Here is a 15,660-nt window from a genome sequence, read left to right on the forward strand (position 1 = left end):
TTACCTTATCCAAACATTTTTTTAAAATATGCTTTTACCATTCATGCATTTACAACGAATTTCGTTGTAAATGTATGCATGGTAAAGCATATAAAATGTAATGCCATGCGTTATAATGGCATTGCGTAGTTATGGTACTTTCGTAATGAAAGTATGCAGAAAGAAAGTTGCGGAATAATGGGTGTTTACCCTCCCTCGGTAAGTACATTGGTGGCACGGCGGCCCACATCTCCAGCAACATACTCCTATTTTTTCACCACCGATTTGAAAAATGCACAGGTCTCTCTCATTGATGGCCAGCACCGACATACACTTTTAGACACACCTCCCGCCACAAGTTCTAGAATTGCGAACTTTAGAGCTGGGGAGCTACGTTTGAATCTCGGCATCAGCTCAACATCCTGTGATTCCAGGCAAATCGCTTTGTCTACCCATGCCTACCACAAATGAATGTGTTCTTCTGTAATGTAAATTGTGCTCATGCCATGTGGTCGAGTTCGCGCTAAAGCCTTATAGCCCGCCGTAGCGGGCTATACCGGCTAATAAAAGCCCTCTTCAGCGTTAAAGGCCCGAGCCGAAGGCGAGGGCCTTTAACAAGGGAGAGGGACTTTAATAGCGGTATAGCCCAGCTACGAAGGGCTATAAGGCTATTAGAACATTCTGCCACTAGAGGGTAGAATGTTCTAACAAAAAAAAACAAAGCCTTTTGGAAGCCTGAGGGGATTGGAATCCCCTCAGGCTCCCTGAAGCCTTTGTGCACATCCAGAGCTGTGAACATAGAAAGATTAGAATGTTGGAGCTCCAGGCTTATACCAGCCATTATAAGCCCAGAGCACTCCATTGTTTCAATGGAGCTCCCAACATTCTAATGTTCTAATATATAATATTGCAAGGAAAAATAAAGTAGGAAACTCGAGTTCACACACTACTGAACACGCACTCTTAAATGCATCAGCAGGGAACTGTGAATCGGAGCGTTTCACAGGCCTGTCACAGATAAGAAATTATATCAAAACAAAATCCTACAAAACAATATACTACTGGCCGGCAGAAATTCATACCCGGTCAACGTCGGGACGGGCTGCTAGTCTTAAAATAAATTATCCTTTAACATTACAAATATTACACACATACATTTTCTAACCCGGACAACGTCGGGACGGGCTGCTAGTGTGTATATAAAGATATGAAATTGTTGGTCTAAGTAGAAAATGTATAAAAAAGTAAAACTTGTGACAAAAAGATTTTTATGAATATGTATGTCTTTTTAGATTACATTTTTCCCTGTTTTGATACTATCAATGTAAATGAATACAAATACCAACCAAAATGAATAAATACAATTTTTGAATAAGATGATGTTGTTTCCATGATGTTTCACAAAATGTAGTTATAACCCATTAAGATTCATACTACAAGGTAAAGAAATAGAGGTCTAGAGGGAGGTATATTATTTATTGTGTTCGACGATGTATATACAATACCGTAGCATTATTACATTGCTAAAACCTTTGTTTAGGAAAGGCCTTAAACTATGCTTGCTCAGTTTGATGGATGGATAGATAACTTCAAATCCATACATACAGACATCCACAGAGGTCCACACTCATACAGACACACACATTGATTTGCAGACTCACACACAAACCTTGTACAAACTCACAGATGGATATCTTCAGTTCATGCATGCACAGACTCCTAGAGACACACATCCATACATATACACTCACACACAAATGCATATAAAATCTCACGGATGTATGACACCAGACTTATGCATACATGTCACAAACTCACAGATGCACACATGTATTTGCACACTCACAAATGCCACCAGACCTTGTGATATACAAGCCCACAGGCAGGCATTCACTTATGTAGGTACAAACGTACAAGCAAATAAATCCAGACTAAAGCATACACAACCCTCAAACACACATGCATATAGAAAAGGAAATGTATTTGTACACTCTGTGGCTCAAAATTTATATATGAATATGGAGACACACAAGCAGTAGTCCATGCCGAAAGAACCGACAGATATAGGGACGCGCAGACATGCATGTACTCCCAAAGACTATCCATACAAGAACACATACTTAGACACGTACACCTAAGCGTGAACATGCACACACACACACATATGCACACACACTCGCTGGTACGTACTCACAGCCAGATAATGCCACACCACTGCACACATACTCTAACACACACCGTGTGAGTATGCAAGTACTACCTTAAGGTCAGAAGAGTAATCCTTGATTTTATTTTTTTTTAGGACGCGCCCTTGTCCGATTTCAGCCCCAATATCCAGGTGCAATGACTCCGGTCAGTATATTTATCTGGTGGGGACCATGAACCAGTCTGTAGGGGGACTCATCCGCCTCTGTGTGTCTTGAACTAAAAAGGCCACACAAAGATATGGGCACAGACATATACAGAGACACAGCACTCACTGCAGCCCCTCACCCTCATGGTTTTATATTGTTCCTCTTCCTTGAGTTTAGACTCCAGAAAATATCCCTCCTGTTTCTTCAGGACAAGCAGCCACTCTTGAAGTTTTACCTGTAGGGATGGGAGGGCAAGAAATAAGTGTAGATCTGTCAAGTGTGGTCTTAATTACAAAAAAAGAGTCACTACAGTGCCGGCCACAAGTGCCCAGACTGTACGTACCAGTCATACATTAGTATTGCTAGTACCAGCCACACATATCAGGATTGTGAGCACCAGCCCCAAGTATCACAGACAATGACACAGACAAGGGTGTTCCATTGTGGGTCCGGTTATTGCCAAGAAGGACCTAGCAGCAGAATCCCTGGTCCAAGGAAACAAGCTTCATCACTGGCAATCGCCCGACTGCGCCCAGGCAAAACTCCGGGGCCCAATGGCTTCCCGGCTGAGTTCTTCAAACGCAATGCAGATCTCGTGGTCCGCCACTTAAAGGGACTCTTCGAAGGGGCCCTGCAGGAGGAGGGACTCCCCCCCCCGACCTTGCCACGGCGACAATTATTCCTATCCATAAAGAGGGGAAACCGAGGGAAGATTCCGCATCCTGCCGCCCCATTTCCCTTCTTAACACGGAGGTGAAACTTCTGGCGACCATCCTGGCGCAACGGCTGAGGTCAGTGATACCGGATCTTGTACACTTGGACCAGACGGGATTCCTTCCTGATAGGGCTACCAGACTGAACCTCCGGCGTTCCCACAACTGGCTACAGGAGGTGAAGGATAGGGAGGAGCCCCATTGGTTTCTCTCCCTCGACGCCGAGAAGGCATTTGATGCCGTTCACTGGCCTTTCCTAGAGGGACTTTTGCAGAAGTTCAGCTTTGGACCGAAATTCCAGAAATGGATACAGCTCTTGTACACTGGCCCCAGGGCCAGAGTCAGAGTTAACGGGAGACTGTCGAGGGAATTCCAGATCCAGAGGGGAACCAGACAGGGATGCCCGCTGTCCCCCCCTCCCCTTTGCACTCACTATTGAAGCGCTGGCCGCTAGGATTCGACAAAATGCGGACATCAGAGGTTTTAGGAGGACTGAGTTGGATTCCGCGCAGGAGAAAATATCCCTCTACGCGGATGATATCTTCCTATATATTACAAGCCCTAAGACGACCCTGCCTGCCCTGTTCCACGGACAGGAACGATACAGGAGACATGCGGGGTATTGAATCAATTGGCATAAGTCGATACTTTAAGACCCCAGGGGGAAGGGAGACTGGGGGACACTACCGGGACGATTGCTGACTACAGTGGAGGGCTTTCAATACCTCGGAATTTATATAACCCTAGATAGAACACTATCGTTCCAACGTAACTTGGAGCACATAATCTTGAACTCCGTGACTGATATGGACCGCTGGAGGCAGCTCCCACTTACACTCCTAGGCCGAGCAGCAATTTATAAGATGATTATCCTACCCAAGTACCTCTATGCCCTACAAAACGAGGACTACCCTCTCCCAGTAACGGTGCTATCCAGAATACACGCAGATCTGAGGGCGTTCCTCTGGCTGGGTAAGCAGCCTAGAGTAGCCTTAACAACTCTCCAGAGACACCAGTACAGTGGGTGAATTTCCCTGCTAAATCTGGAGGCCTTCTATTGAGCGGAGCATATTGCCCCGATCAATGACTGGATGCACGCCCCAGCTGAGCACCCAACGTATGCCCTTGAAAGACACAAACTGTCTTCACGAAACTTACTGTACTATCTCTATGGGGGAACTCGACGAGAGTCGCTCCTCCCGGCAACGGATATTACTCTACTCCTGTGGAATAAAGCTACAAAACACACGGGTTGGTAGGAGACGCCTACTCGACAGACGCCACTCTGGCACTGCAGGTGGCTGACGGAACTTAACAAGCTGACAGGCTTCCAACAATGGGATGACATTGGCAACTCCACCATAGGGGACGTGATAGCTAAGGGGGCATTGAAATCCTTCGCGGCATTGAAGGCGGACTTCGGACTACATCCCTCGCAGCTTTTTAAATATGCGCAGCTGAGACATGCTTGGCAGGACCAGAACGTCCAGTTATTCGAACTCCCAGAGTATGCACCATTAGAGGGAAGACTACTACAGGAACACGTACAGGGGAAAGCAGTTTAATTTACATATAAATCCTTAACAAACAACATGCTGGGTGACCTGGCGAAACTTAGATGAACGTGGGAAAGTGAGGTGGGAGACATGGACGATCTTGATTGGGACATAGTCTTAATGCACCCCAGAGACTTTGCAATTAAGTCCAGACTACGCCTACTCCAAATTAATGTGCTCCACAGAACATATTACGACAGAGTGCGACTCTATAGAATGGGAAAAACGGAGGACAAGAAATGCCTTAGATGGAAAGTGGAGGACGGGGACTTTTACCACCTTATGTGGACATGTGCTTCGATCTCCCATTACTGGGCTAGCATTTTTAAGGAACTCAGCGAGGTCGTGGGGATCCCCCTCCAGCCGGACCCCAGACTAGCCTTATTGGGTATGACCAACGATGTCGACCTCACTAGGCCTTTATTGACCTTCTTGGTGTTGGCGCTAGTGGTAGCCAAAAGAGACATTGCGAAACACTGGGGGTCCCCTGAACCCCCGGAGATAGAGGAATGGAGACGAGGTTTAGATATGTACATGGCAGCCGAGAGAGTGACTTACAAGGCTAGAGGGTGCCCGACGAAGTTCCGTAGGGTCTGGTCTAAATGGAGATACTATCATGGCTTGGATGGGGGGCTGTGAAGGGACTGCTCTATGTACTAGATTATTCAATTCCATGGGCACTCCCGGGAAGGCTTTGACTGGGATATTATGGGGGAACCATGCAATGCTCTTATTGGTGCCAAATTGCCCGAGATGACTCTTGATGGAAATGGACAACTCTGGAAGGGGTGGGGAGGGGACCTGGATATGTGTACAGTTAATTGTATGATTGCCATGTTATGTTCTGATAAAATGAAAATAAAAATATATTAAAAAAAAGACACTAAAGAAGAAACGTTGTCCTAGAGACATTATCAAACATTCCAAAACAACACACAACCAAGTGAAAATATCTAAGCAAACACGTCTTATAAGTGCAATAACTGTGTATGGAGCCCTGACACAGCCACACTACAAGTAGTTAACAACACCCTCCTCCTCAACAACAAGAACGACCCCTGGACCCCAGGACCTCTCTGCTGCCTTCGACACAGGCGACTAGCTGGCCCTGATCAACACACAAAAAAAATGATGGATTTCGAAGACACTGTCTTGAAATGGTTCACATCCAACCTCACTAACTGTCACCAGTTCTTACAAATAGGTTCCACAAGATCACAGAAATGCCCTGTCTACAGCAGAGTACTTCAGGGCTCCATCCTTTCTCTCATCATCTTTAACCTCTCCATGGGATCTCTCGGATCCAGCCTTACAGACAGCAGCATCAAGATCCATCAATATAGAGATTATTCCCAACTCTACCTAAAATATCCTCACCCAATGACATCCTCATATTCTACTCGGATCTCATTGGATGTCAACTAATGTATTAAAGTTAAACCCCATGAAGATTGAATTCTTCCTTTATGCCACCAGCTCAGAACAGCCACAGACTTAAACCTGGGTCTCCAACGTAAACCTATCGGTCTTTATGCCCACCCCCACCCTCGACACAGCCCTCTCATTCAAGCAGATCCTGTTGGCCCCTCCCGAAAGATATTATTGGGATATGCATAAGGTACACGCGTTCCTGACCCAAGTAATGCTTCATTTCAATTGCAAACCCAGGATGTTCTCAACAAACCAATCACGAGTAGCCTTCGTGATCTCATACTTAGCTGGGGACGCTGCACAGTGGGCGTCCCTATAGTGAGATGAGACGACCCCCTCCTCCATGATTGGGACACTTTCAAGGAGGAGTTCGAAAAAACATTTGACCGCAGGGCAGAAACTTTTTCTGCAGGTAAGGAGTTGCTTGAATTGAAGCAAGGTAGCAAGGATCTGTTGGTATACCTCAACTCCTTCCGACAATTGGTGGCATATTCTATCAAGGGCTTCGGGATGACCTGAAAGATGTTCTAGCGCAAGTGGATCCTCAACGAAAAACCTGCCCCGGGTTGATAAAACTAACATTGCGCCAGGATCATCGCTTGAAGGAACGTAAAGGTGACCCCAGAAGAAGGGAACGAGTACCTCAGCGCTTTGACCAGCCAAAGACCTCCGAGCATGGATTGACTCCTTCTGAACCCATGGAGATAGGGGCTGTTGGACCTGGCCTCGTGGCGTGGTTCCCCCCGATCCTCAGCCCCCCGTTAGCTTAGCCCCGCGCCCAGAAACCCCTGGTCGTCCTGTCCATGTCCGCCCAAACGCCGACGACCAGCCCCGGCATACCCCCGTACTCCTCCCCGGCTCTGCGCGCCAGACCCTGCAAGGCCCCATAGGCCCACAGGCAGCCATTTTCCGTTCCCGAGATCCCTGACTCCCTGGGCTTAGCATAACCCCAGCCCCAGCGACACTTAGGCTCCAGACACACCAGCCCCAGCTGGGAGGGTGAGGGCTCCCCGAGGGAGATAAGACAGGGAGTTTCAATTGCACCTCCGGCCTCCCCTGAGAGACTGGTTTCTGTCACACCTCTGGCCATCCCCTGGGAGCCGGTTTCGATCGCACCTCTGGCTTCCCCGAGTGCTGGCTCCAGACCCTGCTGGGCGTCTGGGAATTCTCGGACGCATCCTCAAAGAGATCAAAGGGCCTACCGCCGGACCTCACCAACGACCAGCCCCCAAGGCCTAAGACCTCCGCCTGCGAGGGGCCCGGACATCAAAGGGCCACTGGACTATATCAAGGCCCGCCCAAGAACTAGCGGGCGGTTGTATCCTGGACAAGAGAGACCTGCTGATCTGATCGTGGCTTACCCTTGGGGAAACCTGAACTTTGGAACTCTTCGAGCCCTGCTGACGCTTTCGCGGCTCTTCCTCGTAACTACGGAACCGGAACATCGGAGCCCTGCTGACCTCGTCGCGGCTCGATCTTGAACCTTAAAAAATTTTCATCAAACCTCCTGAGCCCTGCTGACGTGGTCGCGGTCCTCAAGAACTATCCTCCGGATCGAGCCCTGCTGACTTCGTCGTGGCTCGAGGAGTACTCTGGTCTGGTTGGACTATCGACACCATCAACACGAACTGAACGACCTGAAGTGAGTAGGACATCCAGTACAACTACCATCACCCGTATCCCCCCGGCTCGAGGATTGATATGCTTCGTATTGGCCAAAAGACTAAGACTGTCCCGCTTCCCTTTTACCCGAACCTCTGAGACTTTACGATCACTCGATCGCTTGTAAATAAGAGTGCTGATTCCTTTTTCTGTTCATAAAGAACTTGTTACTGAAAACCTACGGTGTGGTGTCCGTTCGTAAGTGTGGTGTGATCTCAGTGTGTACGATTCATTACTCGAAGTCCTCCCGGGGGAGGACCTCTCGTCAAGGCTCTGCATTATTGGCAGGAGAGGTGGGTCACGGAGCAGTAGGGTGGACATAACCTGGCCTCTGGGGCCGCCCCTTCTAACATTGGTGGCAAGCGACGGGATAATAGCCTACGTCTAGGAATCGTACAGTAAAGTGACTGACACACCACCTGAACAAAGAACAACCATGAGTCTCACCAGAACAAGCGAAAAGACCACATTCCAAAAGGACCTTCTGGACGAATATACCCACCGAGAACTAAAACAATTCTGCAAAGACTTCCACATCGCTACCACTGGCTTAAGTACCAAAGACGACTACCAGAAAGCCCTGGCGGCCTGGGTAGACGCCGGGGCCCACATCCCCACGACAGAAAGAAATGGCATGCAGGAAGAGACACCGATAGAAACCTACGGCCAAGAAGAGGAGGGAGCCGACTCCCTGACACGGAATACCAGCGCGGAGAAGGTTCTGTCGATAGAGGAAATGACAGACCAAGAACGCAACCGTAACCACGAGTTAGAACTCGAACGCCTTAAAATAGAAGAACTCAAGTTGGCTGAAAAGAAACTGGCCGTAGAACAATTACGGCTGCAAGGAGAACTGGAAGAGAAGAAGCTCCAGAGGGAACATGAAGGAAATAAACTCCAGCTTGAACATGAGCGCAGCTTAAAGGAACTAGAACTCAAGGCCAGAAACAAAGAGGCCCGACCCCTGGGGAACAGAGAAGTCCCTTCCCCGGCCGAAGCTAAAGTGCATATACCAAAGGATGTCGTGAAGGAATATTACAAGGGGGACGACATCCAGCAATGGTTCAAGGCGTATGAGGTCGCCATTACCTCCCATCGAGTACCTAAAAAGGATTGGGGGGCCGGATTATGGGGTCGCTTCCTCAGTGAGGGGAGACACACCATGCTGGACCTACCCACCACCGTCCTGAACTCCTACCCCCATATGAAGGACGCCCTACTATCTCGATATGGGCTCACCCCCGAGATGTATCGGTAACGATTCAGAGACTGCAAGAAGATCCCCGGCACCACTTGGGTGGAATACGTGAATTTCTACAGCCGGGCCTTGGAAGGGTGGATCAAGGGCAGCAAGGTGACCTCCTTTGAAGGACTCTTTAATCTCATTGCCTACGAACACCTGTCCAACAACTGCTTTGTGGAATTAAGACAGCACCTTCTGGACAGCAAGTTGGCCGACCCCCGGAAGCTGATGTTGAGGCCGATCGATGGGTGAGCACCAGAGTCCCACGGGGTTCCGTGGGGGATTATGGCCGAAACGAGCAAGGATCTCCCCGCCAGAGGGGCCAGGGTAGACAGAGGGGACCCCAGGCAGGGCCTCCACGAAGCCCCCCTAGAAACCAGTCCGGGACCTCCCCTACTGCCACAAGGGCTGGGTTCCCCCAGCTAGACAGGGACCCAGAATAAGCACAGCCTGCTACCCATGTCAACAAACAGGGCATTATGCCAGTGACCCCAACTGCCCCATGCTCAGAAAACCCGCTGCTGCGAGCCCCCCCCCCCCCCCCCCCGCCCCCCGCGCGCCAGCTAGCCACAGTGGGCCTGGAAGAAGAAGAAGTAGAGGACACAAAGGGGTGGGAACCAGCAGCCATGACCTTAGTCTCCCTGGGGTATAAAGAGTTGGTTCCCGGAGCTCTCCGGCCCGATAACACTGAAAAATACCGACAGCAGGTGACCGTCAACGGGCACCGCATAGGGGCCCTCCGAGACACAGGGGCCAGCATTACTGCAGTAAGGGGGCACCTAGTTACAGAAGACCAAATCATACCCCACGACTCCTGCAGGGTGATCTCCGCTGACAACTCCGTCCGCACCTGCCGAATAGCTCAGGTCCCGTTCGAGTGGGAGGGCGTCTCCGGGGAATTGCGAGTAGCAGTCTGCACCGACATGCTCGTGGACGGTCTACTAGGTAACGACCTGGAGAGCTCCCCGTGGAAGCAGGTAGAGCGGAGAACTCACCTGGAGATGGTGGGCCTGCCCGAGTGGGCCTGCGTGAACACACGTTCCATGACCGCCCGAGTGTCCGCCCCCAAGGGGGTGGAACCCGAGAACCCTCGCCCTGTCCCCGCCGAGCCAGAGGGCAGGGGGCGAACCGAAGGCCTCGATCTTTTTCCCGGCGAGGGCAGTAACTCCGATCCAGATTCCCCGGGCCCGGCCGATGAATCAACCCCGAACACGGACGACCTCCCCGAGCTAGCCCAGTGGCGCCAGGAGGGGGGGCCTTCTCGAGAGGAGTTCTGCCTGGAACAGACCTCCTGTCCCTCTCTAGTGGGGCCGCGGCAGCAGGCCGCCGCCCAGGCCGCCGGTGACCAGTCCGGCTCCCACCACGTATATTGGGAAAACGGCCTACTGTATAGTGAGCAAAAGTCCGCCGAACTAGGGTCAGCCCGGGAACTGGTGGTACTCCTACGTTTCCGCAGCTTCCTCCTGAACCTGGCCCATGATGTGCCCTTGGCGGGACACTTGGGACAAGACAAAACATACCACCGTCTGGTCACACATTTCTACTGGCCCCACATGCGCTCCGATGTGGAGGCCCACTGCAAGTCCTGCCCCACATGTCAGGCCAGCGGAAAGAGCGGAGGGAGGCGCGAGGCTCCCCTCCAACCCTTTCCCGTGGTCAGTACCCCCTTTGAACGGGTGGGAATAGACATTGTGGGGCCCCTTGACCCCCGGACCTCCTTAGGCCACCGATTCATCCTTGTCCTGGTAGACCATGCTACCCGATATCCCGAGGCCATTCCCCGCCGAACGGTGACGGCCCCCGTAGTGGGGCGGACCCTCATGGGGATCTTCTCCTGGGTGGGATTCCCGCGAGAATTAGTGAGCGACCGAGGGCCGAACTTCATCTCCAAGTACATGAAGTCCCTCTGGCAACAGTGTGGGGTGACGTACAAGTTCACCACCCCATACCATCCCCAAGGTAACGGCCTGGTTGAGCGGTTCAACCGCACCCTCAAGGAAATGATTATGGGTCTCGAGGAGCCCCTGAGGCGCAAATGAGACGTCCTCCTTCCCTGCCTCCTGTTCGCGTACCGAGAAGTTCCCCAGAAGTCCTTTTGTGTTTAGCCCTTTCGAGCTGCTATATGGGCACCCCGTTCGGGGGCCCCTCAGCCTGGTCAAAGAAGGGTGGGAGACGGCGTCTCTGGACCCCCCTCCAGATGTGTTTCGATACATTCTGGCCCTCCGAAACCAGACTCGGAAGTTCCGAGAGCTGGCCGAGGCAAACCTTGAGGCCAGTCAAGAAGAGATGAAAAGGTGGTATGACCAGAATGCCACTCTGGTCGAGTTTCAGCCCGGACAACAGGTCTGGGTGATGGCCCCTGTGGAACCTTGTGCCCTGCAAAGCAAGTGGACAGGGCCCTTCAAGGTGGTAGAACGAAAGAGCCAGGTTACCAACCTCATCGATGTGCAGTCCCCCAGGAACCCCTTGCGGGTCCTTCATGTGAACCGCCTTAAACCCCACTTCGTGCGGTCTGAGTTGAGTTTGCTCCTCGCCACCGACGACGGAGCGGTAGAGGACACGGAGCCTCCCCCCGATCTCCTGTGTGCAAAAGAAAAAGATGGCTCCGTAGAGGGAGTGAGTCTCTCCCCCTCCCTCACCCCCGAGCAGCGCAAGGACTGCCGCCAGCTACTGGGACAGTTCGCTGACCTATTCTCTTTCGTCCCCGGCGTCACCAGTTGGTGACAGCCTTCCGGTACGGCACAGAGCCTACCGCATTCCCGACAGAGTCCGAGTCTGCATCAAGGCCGAAGTCTCTAAGATGCTAGCCCTGGGGGTGGTCGAAGCCTCCGACAGCTCATGGGCCTGCCCCGTGGTTCTGGTTCCGAAGGCCGCCTCCCCCGGCGCTGTTCCCGAGCTGAGGTTCTGTGTAGACTACCGCGGGCTCAACGCAGTCACCAGAACCGACGCCCACCCCATTCCCCGAGCAGACGAGCTCATTGACCGTCTAGGATCTGCTCGCTATCTCAGCACCTTCGACTTGACCAGCGGATACTGGCAGATCGCCCTGACAGAGGTAGCCAGAGAGAGATCCGCCTTCTCCACCCCGGATGGTCACTACCATTTCCTGGTGATGCCCTTCGGAATGAAAAACGCCCGCCACCTTTCAGAGGCTGATTAACCAGGTACTGGCTGGGTTGGAGGAATTCAGTGCCGCGTATCTGGACGATATTGCGGTATTCAGCTCCCACTGGACCGAACATCTCCTCCACCTCTGGGAAGTCTTGGTAGCCCTGCAGAGGGCGGGTCTCACCATCAAAGCCAGCAAGTGCCAAATCGGACAAGGGTCCGTGGTCTTCCTGGCGCACCAGGTCGGGAGCGGCCTCGTAGCACCCCTCCAACCCAAGATCGATGCAATCGTGGCCTGGGAGGCCCCCACCACCCAGACGGAGGTGCGGGCGTTCCTAGGGCTCACGGGATACTACTGAAGGTTCATAAAGGGGTATGGCAGCATCGTAGTTCCCCTCACGGAGTTAACCTCCAAAAACCAGCCGAAGAAAGTTAGCTGGACCCCCGCCTGCCAAGAGGCGTTCGAAGCATTGAAACATGCCATGTGTACTGCTCCTGTGTTACAGGCCTCAACTACTCCCGAGAATTCGTGGTCCAAACGGACGCGTCCGAGCATGGCTTCGGAGCCGTCCTGTACCAGATGAACGAGAAAGGCCTGGATCAGCCAGTGGCCTTCATTAGCCGGAGGTTACTCCCTCGAGAGCAAAGGTGGAGCACCATCGAGCGGGATGCCTTTGCGGTGGTTTGGGCCCTGAAGAAGCTGAGGCCCTACCTGTTCGGTACTCACATCCGGGTCCAAACCGACCACCGACCCCTTCGGTGGCTAATGCAAATGAGAGGGGAGAACCCCAAATTGTTGCGATGGTCCATCTCCCTCCTGGGGATGGACTTCACTGTTGAGCACCGGCCTGGTGTTGACCATGCCAACGCAGACGGCCTGTCCCGATTCTTCCGCCTCAGTGAAGAGAACCCCCAAGGGTATGGGTAGTTCTCTCCGCCTTTCAGCTGGGGGGGGGACGCGTGTTGGACCTGGCCTCGTGGCATGGTTCCCCCCGATCCTCAGCACCCCGTTAGCTTAGCCCCGCGCCCGGAAATCCCTGGTCGTCCTGTCCATGTCCGCCCAAACGCCGACGACCAGCCCCGGCATACCCCCATACTCCCATGGCCCCATAGGCCCACCAGCAGCCATTTTCTCTTCCCGAGATCCCTAAATTCCTGGGCCTAGCATAACCCCAGCCCCAGCGAGACTTAGGCTCCAGACACGCCAGCCCCAGCTGGGAGGGTGAGGGCTCCCCGAGGGAGATAAGACAGGGAGTTTCGATTGCACCTCCGGCCTCCCCATAGAGACTGGTTTCTGTCACACCTCTGTCCATCCCCTGGGTGCCGGTTTCGATCGCCCCTCTGGCCTCCCCGAGTGCTGGCTCCGGACCCTGCTGGGCGTCTGGGATTTCCCGGACGCATCCTCAAAGAGATCAAAGGGCCTACCGCCGGACCTCACCAACGACCAGCCCCCAAGGCCTAAGACCTCAAAGGGCCACTGGACCATATCAAGGCCCGCCCAAGAACTAGCGGGCGGTTGTATCCTGGACAAGAGAGCCCTGCTGATCTGATCGCGGCTTACCCTTGGGGAAAACTGAACTTTGGAACTCTTCGAGCCCTGCTGATGCTGTTGCGGCTCTTCCTCGTAACTACGGAACCGGAACATCGGAGCCCTGCTGACCTCGTCGCGGCTCGATCTTGAACCTTAAAAATTTTCAGCGAACCTCCTGAGCCCTGCTGACGTGGTCGCGGCTCCTCAAGAACTATCCTCCGGATCGAGCCCTGCTGACTTCGTCGCGGCTCGAGGAGTACTCGGTCTGGCTAGACCATCAACGCTACCAACACGAACTGAACGACCTGAAGTGAGTAGGACATCCAGTACGACTACCATCACCCGTATCCCCCCGGCTCGAGGATTGATACGCTTCGTATTGGCCAAAAGACTAAGACTGTCCCGCTTCCCTTTTACCCAAATCTCTGAGACTTTACGATCACTCGATCACTTGTAAATAAGAGTGCTGATTCCTTTTTCTGTTCATAAAGAACTTGTTACTGAAAACCTACGGTGTGGTGTCCGTTTGTAAGTGTGGTGTGATCTCAGTGTGTACGATTCATTACTCGAAGTCCTCCCAGGGAAGGACCTCTCGTCAAGGCTCGGTATTATTGGCAGGAGAGGTGGGTCACGGAGCAGTCGGGTGGACATAACCTGGCCTCTGGGGCCGCCCCTTCTAACAGAGGCAATCTGGGCTTCTCTCACACCCAATGAACGGGAATACCGGCGGAAACAGGGACTATGTTTATACTGCGGGTAGAAAGGGCATTACCTCCGCGAGTGCCCTGTTAAGCCTAGAAACATTCGTCCCAAGTTTGGACAAATGGGCGCAGTGGCAGCGGACAAGTCGTCGGAAACTGATTTGCTTGAGAAGTAAGGAAGGGGAATCCTTGAGCATTAGTGAAATCCCTTCAGTGAAGAACAATTCCAGTGATAGTTCAGAACACTTCTTTATCAACATGGAGTTTGTTGTGGGTCAAGAAAAAAAACATATCCAAGTCATGGTGGATTCATGGGCCACAGGCTGCTTCGTGGACGAAAAGGAAGCCCTCACACTGGGAGTAGAACTGATTGAGAAGAGAACCCCTGAGGGTGTGTTTGCGGTGGATGGAAAACTCTTAGAATCCGGTCCCATTAGGTTTAATATGAGGGAGCACGAGGTATGGTATAAGGACGACCACTGTGAGTTAATTACATTTGACATCATCCAAGCTCCCAAATATAGGGTGATTTTAGGGTTACCTTGGCTCCAGAAGCATGATCCAACCGTTGATTGGTCTACCTTGACATTAAAGATGGATGGGGGCGTGTCCAAGATGGAGGCAGAGTAGGACGTGCCTACCCACCACTCCTGTCCGTTACCCGGGCCTCACCTGCACAGCTTCAACAAGCACGACTCTTCTGGCAGATTTGGACACTGAACGGACCAGAGACGAGTCCTCGCATCTCCACTGTGCCTTTCGTGCAGCGCGCCTGCTTGATTCCCGTCTCCAGAGCCTAGGACGTGCCGCGCTGGAAGGGCCTGGCGGCCATCCCGCTGCGGAGGTGATCGGAAGCGGTAGAGTCCGGCACTGTGGCTTGAGGACGTTCTCGCTGCAGTCTGCGGGTGTCCCCCGCTGTACACTGGCCGCAAGTGGGAGGATTGAAGAGAGCAGGCGCCGGTACCCGGGGCCTGGAACACATGTAGCGTACCTTCTTCACCGAGACAAGATGGCGGCGTGGATATAAACCCGCGGGAGGAGTTGTGTCATCCCCTCTAAGGTGAGACGCCACTTAGCGCGATTTGACGGCTGAGTGCACCAGAACTGTAGGCCATGCCCCTCCGTGCGCTCCCTAGCACCCCAGAGCCCATCACGATCGGGCCCCTCACAGATGCACTGGGACCGGCGAACTTCCACAGGAGGTGCATTGTGCCAAGCTTTGGACTGGTGGCGGTGCCTCCGGTTATTGTGCCGTGCCGGACGGTGCCTTGCTCCCAAACGCCCCCAGAGAGGAATGTGGAGTGCGGCATATACCCACTGCCCCTGCTGAGGTGAACCATACTGCTGTGCAATAGACTGCCAGACGCACTTAAGAGTATTGG

The 15,660-nt window shown here is 52.6% G+C and overlaps 1 pseudogene; it reads right to left on the reverse strand.

Annotated features, from left to right (window-relative positions):
* LOC147710176 (E3 ubiquitin-protein ligase TRIM39-like) overlaps nucleotides 1-15,660 on the reverse strand; it is a 110,491-nt pseudogene that overhangs the window by 67,562 nt on the left and 27,269 nt on the right.

Source organism: Lissotriton vulgaris, chromosome 5 (assembly GCF_964263255.1).
Source record: "Lissotriton vulgaris chromosome 5, aLisVul1.2, whole genome shotgun sequence".
NCBI lineage: Eukaryota > Metazoa > Chordata > Amphibia > Caudata > Salamandridae > Lissotriton > Lissotriton vulgaris.